This window comes from Branchiostoma lanceolatum, chromosome 15 (assembly GCF_035083965.1).
Source record: "Branchiostoma lanceolatum isolate klBraLanc5 chromosome 15, klBraLanc5.hap2, whole genome shotgun sequence".
Taxonomy (NCBI): Eukaryota; Metazoa; Chordata; class Leptocardii; order Amphioxiformes; family Branchiostomatidae; genus Branchiostoma; species Branchiostoma lanceolatum.
In genome coordinates, this window is record NC_089736.1 from 15,657,507 (window position 1) to 15,676,806 (window position 19,300).

Sequence of the window (19,300 nt, forward strand, 5' to 3'; positions counted from 1 at the left end):
AATATATTTATAACGTCTGTCAGTGCATATTCTTTCTCGGTTGCTTTTGCTCATTTGTGTCATGTATCTCCCTTTTTTTTCTTGGCTCTTGTTTTATTCACCTCCCGAACATTTTTCAAGGCTGTATCTAATTGGATCTTGTATTTTGTTTTGATCCGTAGAGCTGCTCAATAGATTCCGTAGCACTAGCTTTGTTGGAAGTCGAAACGCTCACAGAAATCTATGCTTTGGTTTCAGACACTCTCTGCAGTTTTTGAAACTATACACAGCTCATCATTGATCAGAAAACGATTAAAGGCTGCAAACAAAAATGAGACTTATACCTGTATTTCCGTGTACCTTTTAACTAACTGAATACCTTCTTACGTACTTGATAAAACTTAGCTCCAAATTCACTCAAAATAATGATGCAACTTCTAACTTTGTCAATCAAAGATTTAAAACATCGCTGAAAACTTGTTTAAGCGCGTCGCGGCAAAATTGGTGTGGTCTAAGAAACAAGCACACGGACGATTTTCACGGAAGTAAGATACAAATTAGCACAGATGTACAAAACCTAAAATAACAAAGGCAAGGTTGTAAATTGGCACTTGGCGTGAGTGGCACTTGGTCTCAAGGGTGATAAGTCACCACCGCTTTAATATATTTTTTTTGCGAGGAGCACCTTATCTTGGATGCCCTGGGCACATTTCCTCAGTCAGATTTTCTAGTTGGAATTTGGAGATGCCATGTAGCGTCTCTTTTTTTTCCTCCTTCTCTACGAAAGAAGCAGACGGCCTCCTCGATAGAGTTAGCATTACTATGCCTCCCGTCTTACGTACTAGGATAGCAGTAGCTGTCCAAGAGCTTTGACTTGATTTCATCACGCCCTCATCTAACATCTGCTTTACCCGGCGTTGAACTTCGGTCTGGCGGTGAACTGACATCCTATGAGGCCATTGTTTTATCGGCTAGTTTTCATGAGGGTACGGAACTGATACAAATACCTCTGTCTTGAAAAACTTATTGCAGCATAGTACTCTCTCTAGGCAGGAGTGAGTGATGGGTATATTATCAACATTTTTTTCAACGTCTTTTGTCAACATTTTGTATGGTGGGTCTTTGGAACACATTTTTTTCTAGTCATTACAAAGGATAAGCTGGCACCATGAATATCTATACATAGATATCATACTTGGATCAAGAAATAAAAATATTCTGTATCAGCTAGTACTAAAAGCAAGAGAAAATGGCGTTAAAATGTACCTGTACAAGTTGAACGTCGATGACAGCTGTTTTCTTCAGTTCCATGAAGGTGTATGTGCCATATTTGACACTGTGACCTGGACTGTCTGCACGTCCGTCCCCGCCACAAAATAGGTCCCCCCTCTGCCTCAAATACAGTAAGCATATATATAGGTTCCCCCTCTGCATATATCTATATACGTTCAGGAGAAATATAAACAAAAGCCACGGATCCAAAACAAGAACTATTATATGGGTGTAAAGAGAAATGAGCTACAACGTATACATAGATCATTTCCAAAATAGGAAAACAATAGCAGGATAACAAAAGATGTATAGATATAAGAGGACGCTGATTACTAACAAGAAAGATAATAACATCTTTTGCAAACACATATATTGATATAAACTAATAAAAGTTGACAATATGTTGATATTCAACAGAAGTTATGTTAGAAAAAAATCAATGACAAATAAATAATGACAAAGTCCATATAAACAACATTGTTAGAACTTACCTTACAAAAGGAACTTATCCTGACAAATAAATGGCAAATGGATATGGCAATCAATATCAATCAAAGATGACACTTTGAACACTTATTAATATCTTTAACAAAGTCTAAGCAATGAAATAATAATTTTAAGAATAGCGTCATGAAATGGGTTTCATTTTTGTTCTTATAACTATTTATTGAAGTGTCAGCCACGCTTTAAAGATAAGAGCGTGACAGCAACACTTTAGGAGCGTGACAGCCATTGATGTTGATTGCATGGTTTGAATTTGAACAACACATCTGCCTTAACTACAAATGACTAATATACGCGGTCGTGTGGTCTGGGCTGACCTTTATTGGGTGTGATTTGAGGGTTGGCTATAGCCTGGCAACGATATCGACTATAGAGCGAGTGGACTGCGAGAGGAGGTTAAACTTCCATCCCCTGCTCTGAAATTCGAGGCTAAAGCCCCAGCGGTGGATACAGTGGAACGCGTGATCCTTAAGTAGGTGCATTTTAAGACTGACAGTTTTTGAGTCCCTCCGGTACTCAGATATAGAATATCTTATGTCGTGCTTTAGAAGAACGTAAACGAGAGATGTCTATTTAACGGTGATGTTTATTGATCTGTTTATTGCTGGATCAGAGTAAATGAGTCATCAGTTCGTAGGAGTCATCTGTCAATAGATATGGATATGGTGACATTGCCATTTACTTTTCAATTAAGCTCTAAGACACTCGTAGTATTTGACAGCTCCGACTTTAGGAGCGGTGATGTTGAGGCTTGATCTCGAACAACAGCTATAACAGCTACCTTATGTAGCTTTAACTACTGAAACAAACCACCAGTTGCTTCTTAAACTGTGCTATCATTCTGTTTTATGACGCTTATTCAAGGCAGTCAACATCAGTGCCATATATGGTTAGTTGTTTGCAAGAAACATTTCCTGCTTTCTAAAGTTCACCGTAACACGCAATGTACCATCGGCTTCTCTGGACTGTGCGCTGATCCCAGCTACCTTAGGTCCACATCATGAAATCTGCACAAATGCTGTTATCTCAGAATATTGGTATTCCCGCTTCCAGTACTCCACCAGAAGTTCATCCTCTGGAAAGACAACCAAAAACCAAATTGAAGTCATACAACTACAAAACTTAGTATTTGTCGTAATTGTAAAGTAAAACTTCAATATATTCCGGCATCGTGGAAGCCACGCTTGAATACATCTGGCGGAGCACCTCGTATCTCACCACGTAATGAAAACGTGAGAATGAGGACTTTAACCTTATCTTCAGAGAGAACCCCCTCCCTCCCCTTGCGTCAATAGCTTGAAGCGTGAGCTGTGCTGGGTGAAGCCAAACAATACGATCCCATGTTTGATGACGTAGGTAGAATGTTGGTCCAGCGGGAGTAGAATTTCGGATACCTTAGCTGTTATAAATGTGGATCTCCCCCCCCCCCCCCTGTATACACCCGTACCCGGCCATTTAGCATCTACTTGCGGGGTCCGGAGGATCATATCATATAAATGTAACGTTTAGTATTGACATAACAAGAAACATGCCATACTTGTCCATTTGCAAAGATTAGATGTAACTAAGTGTTAGCCATGAATTCATTCGTAGTTCTGGGAAATGACAGCTCTTGAGACAGGATTCAATCCGTTTCGACTTTATTCGTTTCCATCAAAAGATGGGGGCTGTTTGAGCCGTAGGTCAGCCATAATTTCGATGATGATAACGTGGGTAACCCGTAGGCAAAAGGATAACCGCTGCCACCAATATGAGAGGTCGAGAACTCAAGAAGTACGGAGACTAGTACGGACACGACTGCACTTGTTGAAATCTCTCAAACAACTGTTTTATTAAAAATGGTATAACGGGATCATCCGCTCTATGTTCGAACGGCCGGTCCCGTTCGATACAGCGACTTTGCTCGTTACATGGAACACACACGACACACAACGACTTTGCTCGTTACAGTAGCACCGTCGTATGGTGTTTTTTAGGTAAGCTGTCCAGCTCTGAAGCCTCTTTTGGTCCGTCGTCCGGGGATCTACTGTCAGGACGTATTGGACACCTTCGTCCCAGAACTGCCACCGACTCCGCTTCTCCCCAGCAAGCTTCCTGTTTCGTTGCAATCCGGATCAATCTTCGGATTAGGCTTCTTAGCGTCTCGATTGTCATTCTTTCTAGGCAACAGTCATCTTTACGAAGGTCGATCAGTGGGGGCTCTTCGCTGTTTTCGTCGACAGCTTTCATGGCCTTCAAGCTTTCTTCTGTCCCCGACAGCTTATTGGCGTGGAACCCCTCGACTATGTCTGGAAAGAGCGCTGATACCGCATTTTTCAAGTGGGTCGTTCCCCAATTGACGAACTTATATTATTTTATTCGCATATGTTTTCAGAGTATTAGGCAGGAAGCTTAATTTTGCTTATTTGAAGCCTTCTACTCAAAACATACAAAAAGAGACATAATAACATACATAAATACAGAATGGATAAAAGGAAAATGACAGTAGACAATACAAGTTGGTATCTATCAATAAATGAATCTGCCTGTACAATGGATGTAAGTATGAACTATATCGAGTATATTACAGTTTTGTAAGTATGAGAGTGACGTAGAACCGCGTAACAGAAGAGAGCACAATGAACTGTCGTTAAGGAGTTAAAGTTCAGTTATGTTGGAAAGGGATTGACGAACTTAGGCTGTATCGTGTCCTTGTCCGTAACACATGCAATGATCACGATATCATTGTGTCCTTCTGCAAATGCAGTGGCTCTCCTCTCTAACGACTTCGACTTGCGGGTGTTCCTCACTGTCACGCGTTCCGTTATGTTGCTGATCTCTGATCTGATTCTTGTCGATCTGATGCACCAATTTATTGCCGAGTTCAAAGAGGTAATCTCAATTGATCCCTTTGTCATGACAACAATGTCATATCTTTGAAAGGTACCGAAAATCATTCTCTTGTAGTTGTCTTGTACTTTCACAAGCGACTCTAACGAACAAAGTCACCGCAACAACGTGCTGCATTGTCTCTTCAAATGAAATCAAACGCCCGTAATCCTTTATTATTCATGTTTCCGTGACACCCCAGGTTGCACCATTCTGTAGCACCATTCATACGTTTCAGGAATCCAGTTGCTGTTGTTTGTCTATGTTCTTGAATGCCAGGAGAAGTGCAACACTAAAAAGGAACTTCCTTGGTGCCATATACGCCAACTGGGCTTTGATACGTTTCAACCCGGCATTGGCCTACTCGTTCAACTGGCTATTGATTTTCTTTGAGGTCGAACACTCTAACGTTTATAGTGTAGCAAGTGGCCGAGTATGAATTTTGGAAACCCACGCCGTGCTCCGACCTGACGGACGGGCCGGCGTTCGGTTGATTGGATGACAAAATACTCAGAATACTGCATGAAGTCGCACATAGATGTATATTTTCTCGAAAATTTTACTACAGGTTCAATAGTCGACTTATTTACTGCTAATTCTTCGTTACATCGACAAAATTTTCTAAATTTGGTTCAACGTAAAACATCCGCCATTTTCTGCTGCCCCATGATGCTTTGCGGTAGGAAAGCCCCAAACAAATTCATTTATAAACACATCCGGGGAATGGAATTGCGGCACACAAAGGTCTCCGTGGATTCCGCGAAACTAAAACTACCGCCAATATCCAAATGCACAAATTAACAGTTTACCTCTACATTTGCTGCTTACATTTTAGTTTACGCATTTATATACGAAGATTACATGGGAATTTCTAAACTCGATGGCATCCTTGTCCTGTTGTACAAAAAAGATGACGACGACAGCGTTGGTTGCAGTATCCCAACATTCAATGCGGCAACTTTTAGCGCAATGGCATAATTTAACAGTACGTAACTTGATCTTTGGCGACTTCCCTTCTATTTTGCGAATATGTTAATACTTTCAATCAGAGAAAAAGAAAAGGAACCCCGCTGACCTGTTGAGGCAGTACTGGTGGAGACGGCAGGCGTTGTCATACACGACGACTCTCGGTGCCCGATTGAAGCGGCTGATAAGAATCTCGAACGGATGTCGCGGAGATTCGTGACTCTTAGGATTGTGAACCCATAGCACACCCCATGTCGACAGAAACACGTGAAGATCCCAGGGCTTAAAGATGGATTTCCACCGTACATCTTGTTGCAGTGTTGGCTGGGGTCCCGGCATCTCTTTTGTCGACTACGGATCACTGTGTCTTTTGCATACAGCGCTTTCCCACGGACAGGTGGCATGGTTGGGAAGAACAAATCTCCCCCGAATGCATCCCCTTCTTTTTTTTTTCTTTTTTTTTTATTAAACAACAGAAAAGTATACAGGACACAGAGGTGATGCACTCTAGCTAAAGCTAATATTAAACATCACCTCTGGAAATAAAAATTACAACTTACATAGACAAGTACAATAACAATAAGAAACAGCAATTGGGTCGTCCAATACAAACAAACTAACAAACAAACAATGAATATATCAACATACCTGAACTAAGTTTTAAAACGTTTGCTTGTCGCAATATAGTGCTGAGTGAAGCCTAAAATGTTACAATTGAAATCATACGAAACAAAGGATGAGCCTCTTAATAATAAATAAATGAAGGCTTGATCAGACAAAGTATCGATATCAAGAATAGGGGCTAAAAGGTTCCGTAGGTTGCCCAGAAGGATGAGTCTTTGTTGACTGTATATAGGGCAGTACAAAAGATAATGGACAACGCTTTCGCTTCGACATCCACAAGTGCAGGCTGGACTGCTTCCCTTCTTCCGGCAGAGGGTAGACACTGTTGTCGTGTTCATGTCTGAACGGTAGGGATACCCTATCCATGATGTCAATCACCAGAGCAGAGACGTCATCTGGAATCCTGTTGCTCTCTGCTCTGTACACACCATGCAGAAAGGCAACCGAGATTGGCGCGTCTTGTCGGAGTTTTTCAAGCAGTGCGGCATTAGAGCTGTCAAATACGTCCAACCGGTTCTCAACCACACTACGGACAATTGCCTTCGTGCTCCCCTCTGTTTCTGAGTAGTCGATTTGTAGAATGCCACACAGCAGAGTGTTCTTTGCCAGTTCACATAGGAACTTTCTGTACGGGAGAGGAGCTTTCCGTTCTGTCCCCTTTCGAGTCTAGGACGTGCAAAATTTTATATTTTCTCAAGCTCTGCTACTTGTAAATAAAACAAAAAATATATATAATATACATGTAAGAGTATTTTCTGGGTGTGCCTTTAGTACTTTTTATCATTTTTTATTTGACATACTGACAGTTAAAGACAACCGTAATAGTGCCCCATGTAACACCCTATGACGGCCGTCACAGGGTGCCCCTGTGCACGTCATAGCCACGTTATAGCGTGCTGTCTGACACGCTTGCATACCTGGCCGTATATATGAATTTGGTCCGCTGAGTAACAACGAAACGGAAAGATTTCGGAGAATCCTTCACTAACGGCACCGACTGTGTACTCGGTCCACGGAAAGACTTCTGAGAATCGTACACTAGCACACTGTGTACTCGGTCCACTGAAAGATTCCCGAGAATCGAACACTAACAGTAAAAACCGCAACGCACGATGGTCTAAACAGTAGCTGTTTCTTCTCAGAGCCTATTGTTTAGTACTCCACCCACCCGCTGGGCCACAGAGCCCACGCGGCAGTGGATGGAAATTATATAAAATGTTCACCAGTTTAATGATCGATTCGATGCTTACAATATAAAATGAAAATAAGCAGTTGCAACAAACATTCATGGGCTTTAAGAATGTGTAGAAAGTGGGAAATGTCAAATGAGAATTCCCCGCGTTCCAGGACGCTAAAAGCGTCACCTCCAGTCAATAAACTTTGACCTTTAACACAGCTAACTTTCTTAGATATATATCTCAAACATCGATTGAAGCCTATATTAATTCGATATTGGTCCTTGAATTCGATTAGAATGGAATATTTTTTATGTCTTTGTAATTTTAACTCATCTTGACAATTTTGCAGTACGTTTTCTCCCATAGTTCCAAATTGCCGAATCCAGACGACATGCAAATGAGCCAACATGGCGGCGATATGTTGTTCTTTTGATCGGTGGTGTTTTTGTCAAAAGTTAGCTGTAAATTGTGAAGATATGGACCAAGATATACGTTTTACCTTTATGTTATAGTTTCCACGCGGGGCTGAGAACATGTTGTCGAGTTATAATGAGTTCTGTCGGCCTGGATCACAGAGCCATATTATCGCCCCATTGTCTTCGATCACGCTTTCATGCAAATCACCCTTTTGTTACCTGCGCTTTGGGCGCGATTTTCAAGTTGTGAACTCGTCCAGCGTGTGTACTAAGTATTCTTCTCCCGCAAGTTACAGCTTAATTTTTTATCGCTCAGTGATTCATTTTTGGTTGGGTAACGATTGTGGAGGTTAGATTATATTATATACGTACTGAGCTTGAGTTCAAAGTTTATCCTACATTACTAGGTATTTTTCATTTCGCCTTCGTTGTTATCTTACAAATTATACCTTGTATTATTGTGAGACAGTTAACCAGAACACAAATTGTTAGTACAGTCAAACTTCGGTTAACGACCGGGCCTACAAGATCATTTTCGGCTCATGATAACCGCTTTCTTTCGATCCCGATTTTCCCCCCGTTGCGAATTGACACAAGAATGTTAGCGTTTTGTCGGAGCAAGGAGCCGTCACAGTTTGCCTTTCGCGACCGTGACGAACTTGATTTGCGACAGTTCTAAACGACACAAATGTTACCGATGACGAGGCTGTGGGGATGTTCATCTTTTTATTGATAACTGGTGGGAAATCGTGGAAAAGTCGGTCTGTTTGGTTTGGGTTTCGGACGGCCGGGCAGAATACCGAGCATTCAAGATGGCGCCCACGACGCCATATTTAGTTGTTGGGACAGTCTACTGTAATGCGTAGAATTAAATTAAGTCCCAGTTAGCCTAATTTGCACATCATTATTGTTATGGAGTTCCCCCTTTCTGAAAAGATTAAGAACCACGTTTTTACCTTCTTATTATGCCAAACAACCAAATCCGTACAAGTTTATAGAGTTGATGGGGGGACCTTCTACTGAGGTAATTAGACGGCTTGCAAAATTTGTTTACTTCGCTTTCAGTCTAAGACACCAACACATCAGCAGTTTACAAAGCACGTCTGCCATGTCCACTACTATAATTGCCGAAATACTATAATTCCAGAGTGGTAAATGACGGGGATTTCATTCTTGTGGCATTTGGAAGATAATTAAATGTGGACGTTATTAGTCACAAATCATGAGGGCCTCATTTACACAATATTTGAGGAAACGCTACAATAGCCTTCTTTGCTAAGATTTTACTTTCATGCTGTGTTATGTGTAGAGAAAAGGATCACTTGAAATTTATGCAAATGAGGACCTTATTTACATACTGGGTGATAAGCATTTATGATATATCAGTCGAAAAGGCTTACATCTGTCGGCGAAGGTATGAGGTCGTGGAACTCTAATTATCTATAAGAAAAGTTTCCCTAGTGGTGCTTACTCACCGTGTGGTCCAGACAACACGATGTATGCCGTATCTGACTCCGGGTTCTTGGACAAGGATTTGTTTCAGAAATGGTTCTGTAATCAAATGTGGGAGATATATGCGTCATCTCCCAGAAGAAAGGCCTGCTTCTCTAGCCCCAAGGACACTCTTGACACCACCGTGCAAGGACTACTCTATGAAAATGTTCAATTCCAACAGGGCAAGCGCAATATCAGCCGACTGCTTAAAATAGCATACGAGAAGTCATTCACAATTCCGACATGAAAGAAGGGGTTCAAGGCTACTGGTCGGTACCCGTGCAACATTGATGCTGTAAGCCAGCGTTGGCTGACTGTTGGGCAGGCAGCATACCAGTCAACGTCACAGGAGAGCCAAGACCAGCCTCCCCAATCATCGACATGTCAGCCATGCGGGGTTCCTGGTTGCCAATCTTGCGGCCCACAACGTGCTCATGCACTGCTCGGTAGGCTGGTCCCCGCTGAGTGCAAAACCAAAAAAGCCCAGTCTTTAGGGTAAACGTTCATCTGTGTTTTTTTTAAATCTTTAAAGTTGCCCTATCTATAATAGCCTGTAGTTTTAAACATGTAGGCAGCTATTTTATGCACATGTATAGGTACTGTGACAGGCATCAGGATGTTCAGGGTGAGGAGGACCATGTGGTCAGGACAGTCTATGATGTCTTTTAGGAACTTTCTAGCTTAGGTTTCCCCCAGTATGATCAAGTGAGTAAGCACACATGTTCAGCTTTCAGTTCTAGTAAACAATATTTTTCAAAACCTGTATTAAGGCCCTGTTCATGATTGAAAATGTAAATCGGTTCGAACCGTTTCAGCAATGTAAACCGTTTTACTTGTGAACATGAACGCTCCGTAATGGTTTTGTTCCGGTTTACTCTATACCTCGTTGCGAGGTAGTCTAGAACGGTTAAGAGTAAAATGGTTTCGCGGAATTGCAATCATGAACGCAAAAGCGTTATGGAACCGGTTCACATCGATGTTTATGACGTCATACATCCGGGTACGTGAGGTCATGGGTTCGCGGCGTCACTTGTTGTGTAGGCGCGGGAAACTCGGAGTACTGTCGTCTGCTATTCAAATATTTTCAGCCGATCTTGCTATGGCCCCCAAGTCGGGTTCTAACAACTGGTGTAATGAGGAAACGAGAGCCCTGGTATTTATTTTGGGGATCAGGAGGTCCAGAGGAATCTGGATGGGATTCATCGAAACCAGGAGGAAGAAATCGCCAAGGGCATGAAGGACCGTGGCTTCATCAGGAGAGTAGATCCGTGCCGAGCTAAGACCAAGCAACTGAAGGTGAAGTACAATGATTGCCATTATCACAACAACAAGAGCGGGAGGAATCGCGAAACCTGCCCGTTTTCCAATGAACTTCATGCGTTCCTGTAGGATCGGCACAGCTTCAGGCCTAGAATCATCACATATAGTGCTGCCCCCTTCGCTTAGGACGATTTGTCATGTTCACTTTAACACCATTATCATTTGTACCTTACAGGTGAATCAGACTTGGAATCATGATCAGATCCTGATGGAATGCGTTCACGCTCGCCAAGTCCACCCCAAGGTCATCATCTAGTCGCTCACCTGAGGACGTGAGAAAGAATAAGATCAACCATTCTGAACATGGTGAACCACTATATGGCGCACATATAAGTAAGTCTGCTTTCTGACCCATTATTTACTTAAGGAAGCCGTAAACACCTGGCAAGATGTTCTTTTGAATTATAAACTACTAATTGCAAACTTATCATGGAGAAATCATTTTTATTATCACAACATCAATATGTCCAGATAGGGTGCATAAGTATAGATGTCAAGTATTCATTCATTCATTCATTCATTTAACATCATAGAATACACATACTGTTCCTAACGCAAGTGTCTCCATTGAAACCAAGGTGTGCAGCTTCACAAAATGCTTCGTATGATTGGCCGATTGGCATACTTCTAGGCGTGTTTCTTGTGGCACACTAACGTTGCCACCTGGACGTGTCCATATCTGAAATTGCAATGTGGTGTAAGCACCTATGATGGTATACACAGAACTAAGCACATAATGTTAATACACATAATGTTCATGATGACAAAGGAATAGAGATATAAAAACCTAGATCTTATGCATCTCAATACTATGGTAAATACTCTTACTTTCTTCATCTGGCTAAGAGATCAGAAGTTGATAGGTATGGTTGTAGAGGAGTTCATGGTATTCTGACTGACCTTAGTTAAAAAAAATCTTAAGTGACACAACCAAATTACTTTTGTAACGTCTAAAACTATACATTGAAAAAAACAAGTGGACACAAATGAATTCATCTGTAAATGTACCGTGCAGGTTTAAGAATTAAGCAACATAGGTTTGACTTTTCACTTAATATGTTCTAATTTTTTAACATATGGGGTTTACAGGACTAACCTTGTCATCTCCTTGACACCGATCATGGCTCCACACTTCCCCCTTCCTGCCAGGACAGGATATAGATCCCACTCCCTCTAGCAGGGTATTAAGAGCTACATTACTAACCACAAACATGTCCTCTGCAGGGTCGGCTGGGGTGCGGAGGTGTTTGGGTCGCGGTCGGGGGTGGGGTGGGGGACTGTGCAACCACATTGGCTAGGAGGTCCAGCCCTGCTCGTGCTGTTTCATGGCTGTTACATTTCCAGGAAAAAATATTAAGAAAATGCTACTACAGTAGAATCCAGCTATTTGCATTACTGTTAATAGCATATTTCGGGGATACGCATAAAATTCTGAAAACCCCAACCATTTCTCATTCACTCCAGTATAAATACAATGGCAAAATTGCATTAGCCATTTTTGCATACTCCTGCTATTTGCATTAAATAATGCCAACGGCAACAGAAAAAACCCAGTTGAACATTTGAAAGTCACTAACTCTTATGGATCATATGCAAATGTCATTCAAATGTAAATTGGGTATGGAAAGTTTCTATGGTAAGACAATACCATAGGAAATGTTATTGTCCTTTGTGCTTTGAAAAAGTTGCTGCGACTCCATTGTCATTTGCTGTGATCGGATAGAGAAGGATAGAATTGCCAATTTTTCGCTAAGTTTGCCATCCTTTGCACTCAAGATGTGTAAATAAACTGAGGATATGCTTATGAATTCAATATGCTACATTTTTTATAACCTGGGGCTTTAGCTTCAGCTCCCCAGGTAAACCTACTTATTCATACCAACGCTCCATCTTCCCTTGGTTTTCTCGAGTGATTCTTTATGGTCACTGCGACTATTATCCCTAGGCTCATATCTCCCTTCTATATCTAAGCTATCCATTGTATACATTTTATCTAGTGTATCCCTGACAGATTCTTTTTTTCTGTTTTGGATTCAGGAGCCGTTTTCTGCTGGGATGACCATTGTGATGGGGAACTTGGAGATGGAACCAGTAACTTACGAACACCGAGCTCCACACCCCATGGTTGTCCAAAACCTGACAAACAACATCAAACAGGTCACGGTGGGCCCCAGACAGTCCTACTGTTGGGCCAGGCAAGGGCGCGCAGTATGTTATCGTCCTGGCAGGTCATCCTGCTCCCAGCTCATCATAAACACATAGACAGATATTGAACACTGATTGTAACCAAATACTATTTAGTATCAATCATACTTGTATACATGTACTAAACTGAGCATACAGTACATATTACGGAAACAATATGAAATTGAACTTGCTGTGAATACACTGTTTGTCTTGTACCTCTTCGCTTGTCATCTTTAAAATGTGAGCAAAACTGTATTTAGTGTGCCGAGTGTGAGGTAACTGAACCAGAGTTCACTTTCAGGACATCGGTTTAAAGACAGTCTGGGCCATGCACTCATATGAAATTTATGATAGTATAGTGTGCAAATAGTCCTGCTGTTGACAAAATATCACCCATAGTCATGCCTCTTATTTGTTTAAAGAATAAGTTTCTGAAAGCCAAAACAAGTTGATAAGAGAGACCCTAACATAAGACTAAACTAAGACGGAATTTTTTACAGATCTTTATAATGCAGAAGTATGCCGTGTTTGATGCTAATCAGAAAGGTATGTAGATAAACCAAGTCCCTACACAGAGCTGTCATTTGCATTCAAAAAGTACTTGTACATATTCATTTCTTGTCTTAAAAAAAAAAAAAGAGTCTTTTAACGATTATGATAGTGCCAAATAGAGGATCACAGTGTAGTGGTACACATCAGAAATAAAGCTTCACAAAACACCCTTAAAATATCATATGTTAAGTACAAAATCGATTATAGTTAACTGTCTGTTGTACTAGTCCATCCTCCTGGAGCAGACATTCCCGAACCTAAAAAAATCAAATCAGGAAAAATACTTTGAACAGTTTAGCACACTAGATCAAAGAAATGCCGCATACCCTTCCAGGTTTTCGGGTTGAAAGTAAATGCGTCCGTCGGGTTTTGATGGAAACTATGCGCCAATACCTCCTTTGGAATCTACCTGACAGACATGGGCTATAAATTGACAATGGTTGGTTTGTGATATTGCGATTTTTTATTACGAGTGTATGATTTCCAACAACATTCTGCTACTTTGGGGGCATTGTAGATAAGAGCCACGTTTACACGCTGCTGCCGTTTGATCAAGTTTTGCGCATCCGAACAAGCTTTGTGGACCTTTTTTACGTACCAAAGAAAACTCGATTATGACCGCCGCCCGCCAGTATACCAGGACACAGCCAGTGGGATAGATACTGAGAGCGAAATGGCAGAAACTGAGGGAGGGGAAGTGGCTCTTCCAACAATCAAACATCCAGACGACCCACGGTATGAAGAGATAATACACACTACTGACCAACCGTCCATGGATGGAAAAGGAGATAGACTGCTGACAGACACGCTGTCGACTCTGCAGAAATTATAAAGAACGAGTACGATAAAAAAAAGTCGGTTTGAGCTCGGACACCTGCTATCCACTGCCATCAACCTAGGGCTGACGTGGAAACAGACAATACAAGGGGTTGTCTCAAATACCATTAAATGCCTTCATTACAACATGTATATAAAAAGGGCTTTGTTGCAAGGAAGAAGGTTTAAAAGCTACCAAATTTTCTCAGCAGCCTCATCCCACAGCAGACCCAATATACATCTTTGTGCCATTCAAAGATGTAAGATGCTAAAGCTATTGTAATCAGGTATAAGATCTATAATATTCCTATGTTCTCAAAGCAGCAGCAATCTTGTGTCTATATATATATAAGTACTCATAATTATAGTACATTTTGTTATACAGATGGATAAGAGTCTCGGGTGATGACTGGGAGTGAGAGGAGCTCAAGAAAAACGTCTCACGGATGCTGAGAAGCAGCAAGTCGTGGCAAAGCTGATTACTCTGGTTTTAAAAGGGAAAGAGGGAGAAAGAAAGTTTGCCACGATCCATTCGGAATCAACCAGTCATAAAATAAAGATAATTTGATCATTATGTAACATGGTGTTAACAGTAACAGTTTCACCACAGGGTCGAGTACTGTAAGTCAAAACAAGCTTGGTATGATAAATGTTGGCATGGTTTCATTGGCCCTACTTTGGGCCGTGAAAAACCTGCGCGTTATGCTTTTTGGAGCCTTCCATGCATTCAAGGTTCTGTCGTCAAAGATCCCCCCCTCACAACACCGTCCATCATAAAAACCAAACAACCAGATATGAACAGAACTGCCATCCGCGTCCCTTCTAAATTTGACAAAGCACTGTCCCTTGTCAAATTGAAAATGAACTAGACCCATGCACCACTTCTCCGTGTAAGCCCTTGTTCTATGGCGACTGTCATGTAAAGGTCACGGGCGAACCAAGGTGAGAGGCTAGACGACGAAGCAATATCTTGAACCATTCAAATTTTATACTTTCAGAATCGCTTGATAAACGTATGCATCTTTGGCTACTTTTAGTAGGGTGAATCTATCAACTGATTGAGCAATCGATTGAATGATTGATTGACTGATATTGTAACTAATGCGTATGAACCCAGGTAGCGCAAAACGCTCTATTCACCTATTGCGTCACCTCGCACCAAAATCACACGTACGCACACATTCCAAATTGCAAAGCAGGGTAGCTACAGCAGCCGGAGTACTGCCCTTTCGCTATGATGAGCGTGATGGAGACAAAAAGGAGGTCCTGGACCCGTCCCTAGATGGGATGATATGCTTTTTCTCGGGGCTCACATATTCTAAAGAGGAATAGAAGGAATGAATAGGGCAGCAGCATCACAAGGTTGAAGCGCAAGATCGCCAAAACAGGATCGATCCATCATGGTGGCTTACCACTGCAGCGTTCTGTCCCATGCCCAATAGCAGAAATCGAAATCCGTTCCAGCGATGATTATAGCAATATAACTACCTGGCGCTGACTAAAGCGCTGGTGCCATAGATGGGATGGTATTGCCATCCGGTGATAAATTAAATCAAAATAGAAGTCTGAAAAAGCTAAAGTAACCTTTAAAAGGCACAAATAAAGCGCCTCAGTGCTGACCGAGCAGTAAATCGTAAGGAATTAAACATGGATATTCCATGAACAAGCGTGTGGACTTTGACATCTGCAGTCTGGTCAGACGTCTGTCACAGGACAACACACCCAGTAGGCTCTGGCCAAACCCCGGCCACCTACACTTCTGGAGAACCCAGTAGGTGCGCAATCTATGCACACTGCAATTGCAACAGAAGACAGGCTATTCAATTTTCCTACCCTCATGGCGTTTAGAATTGATTCTGTCAACGCACACGAACCATGCAGAGTTTTCTGCCTTCGAACAACACGAGCTTCATATGGACAATGTCTGTATTATATAGTACGATTTTTAAGTGTACGTGGTCCAACAACATAATGCTAATTGAGTGGCACTGTAGATAAGAGACACGCTTACTCGCTGCTGTACGAGGCACTGATCAGAGCTGCCAGCATTGTGACACGGACACATGCGCTAGGCGTAGAAAGAGTCATGTTCAACCTCCGGCCCTCTGTCAAAGAGATAACGTGAAAGTTGAAGAAGCCGACGTAAAAGCCCGACTCCGTTCCCTCAGCTGTGGTTACTGTGCTTTTGAAATGATAGCACAGATGACACTACAGCTAGATATGAGGAGTTTTTTTTGTACCATATAATTGCCAACGGAGCGGTGGATCCGGTTTATCCATCATGCTACCGAGGTGCTCGAAAGATAGTTTGTTGCTCATAAGTAGAAGATCCTGCACAAGATCACAATCGTGCGTGAGATCGCTGACACGGAAAGCGAACTGATCGGCCGACTGGTCGCCGTCAACTTCTTTTTGAAGGTCGAAAGTTCAGTTGTACTGAGCGGATGTGTTTGTGGAGAGCTCCCGTTCTGTGAAGCCTTTATAATTGAAAAATACATCTTTAGACGACGAAATTGGAAGAAGAATGATAATTGAGAAAAAGCACCAGCTATACACTACCAAAAATCTTTCTTCCTATTCTTTCTTATTTTTCTTGTTTTCTTGTGTTGAGGAAGATTTTCTTATACAAAGGAAAAATAAGAAAATTCTAAAAACCTTCAGGGAAGTCTTGCCTTTGTCAATTCTTACACAAAGAATTTTACTCTTTTTTTTTCTGAATTTAACTTATTTTAAGAAAATATTCTTACCATACTGTTTTTCAACAAAAATTTTCTAGAAAAATAAGTAAAATGTGCTTTCTCTGGCTTGATATAAGATTTGTTTTTTTGTTTCTTTAAATTTGTATTCTTACAGTTTCTTCCCATAAGTTATTTTTTCTTGAAAATTTGATTCTACTAGAATTATTTTCTTGACCTTTCTTGGTTTAAGTTAACTTAAGAAAAAAAGTCTTAGATGCAATTGTTGTTTGTGCTTCAAACAGGGATTCTTGTTTTTGCTTAAAAAGGGATTCTTGTATACAGAATAATATTCTTGCTGACACAGAAAAATTTTCTTTTTAGAAGGAAAAAGAAGAAAAGTAAGCACCCCGTCCCTGCATGCATCATCATGCACCCATGGTTTTGATGTGTCCGATAATTTGGGCACTGCAGTGTGCATACTATGACTTAAGGCAGTGGCATGGGCCCAGTTAGGGTGCAACCTATGAATAAGCTGCTAATCCATTAATCAGTATGATTCAAATACACAATCAATCAATCCATCAAAGTACAAAACCAATCGAATATTTTATAAAATTGGAAAACAATCATGGTCTAAAGGGACTTTACTGTTCACAAAAACACAAGGATTTGCAATAATACTTCCAATAGGGACAGCCCATGAACAACCACCGCATTAGCCGTTACACCCGGATGATACCGGCTGCATATAGTGTCTTTGAAGAGGCCCCGTTGCGTTGAAAGTTCACACAAGGATAAGCTTGTGTTTCGCTGCCTAACTTTGACTTTTTTGGCTTTATTTGACATATTGCCAAAATACATGTGTATTAACTTATCTGCTAATGAAGTAGATTGCTAATGACTTTATAGGTAACTTAAAAGCATCAAACGAAGACCTTCGGCGGCTTGTGGCGTGACTGCACGAGGAGAAGGTGTCGCAGACACTGTGGCAACGCAGCAGGCGAAGACGGAAAAGAAATACAACTTTCTCAAAGTCGAAGAACTATGTTTCTAAGCCAAAGACGCTAACGATCTTAAATCCTGTGAAATTATAACAAGACAGATATTGGGTCACCAATGAGAAACTGAGAGTCCTATACTCCCAGAGAACCTAGCAGGTGCGCCATCTACGTGCACTGCATGTGTAACAAAAGACAGGTTATTCAATTTCCCTACCCTCCTGACTTTAGGTAACCGACGTTCCATACGCGGTTCCTAGATTCCCCTGGTTTGACTAAAAATCTCACTCGTTTTTCTCTGTCTATGGAATTTTATCCTCTCTTTGAAAAGAAGAATACTAGTAGTTTACTGGTACGTGTATACAGTACGAATTATAGTATAAGAGAACTGGACTCCCCTTGCTTCTTCGTGATTGTAAAAATGTTAAGAGCAGGTATGTTTTATAATCAAAGCTTTGTCCAAACTTATTAGAAATATGAATTCATCTTCTCAACAATCCTCACTGAAAGAATCATATCTCCTCTAACTATGTATTTCTGCACAACGTACCATCTGATGTGTCCGAGATGTTACATTTACCACTGGTGGATTCTTGATGGCTGTACCTCCTGCATGAAGACCTTGAAACAACCCTTTATTAACAAGGCCGATGCTGCCGTTAGTATATATCATTGGTTTATTCAATTCATTTCAGACACAATACAATACAATTAATACAATAGAGGCATGCACTGCCATTCACCTCACAGCCTTATGTCGGCTGAATTATGTGAAAACATGGCGTTTACAAACAGTGATAATATAACCATATACCTTAACATTGATAAAATTCTTATAAAATTCTTGGTAAACCAAGTATATGGGGTTGTTTTTGAGGTGGATAATGTACGGTAATGTGCTTTTGTTATATCTTTCGGTGCGCCCTGGCAATTGGTCAAGTTTTGTTTGTTGTCTCGTTGTCCTCCCACTGACCCCCCCCCCCCTGGTTTGTGGTAGCCAGTGTCGGCACATGGTAGAAGTGGCTCTTCTTTGTATGCTCTCGATCTTCTTTCTTTGCGTTGTGGTTTACCCTGGATGCCATAATGTGGCGGCATATTCGAGCACAGGGCGCACGAAACAAGCACGTGTATACACAATAAGAAGATCTTCGGTGGGCAAATTGAATTGACGCAGACGACAAAGCAAGTATAGCCTTTGATTCCCCTTCTTGGTTGTTTCCGTGACATGAGTGTTCCACTTAAAGTCGGCCTGGAATGTTACTCCGAGACACTTGGCCACACTGACCACTGCTAACTGGTGGTCGTCAATTTTAAGTGTAGGTGGTGGGGGAGGATTGCGGGAGAAACAGACCTGCATAGCTTTGCACTTGCCTGGGTTAAGTTTCATATTCTTGTCGATGGTCCGGCGGGACAGACTATCGAGATCGTCCTGAATTCTGGATGGTTCA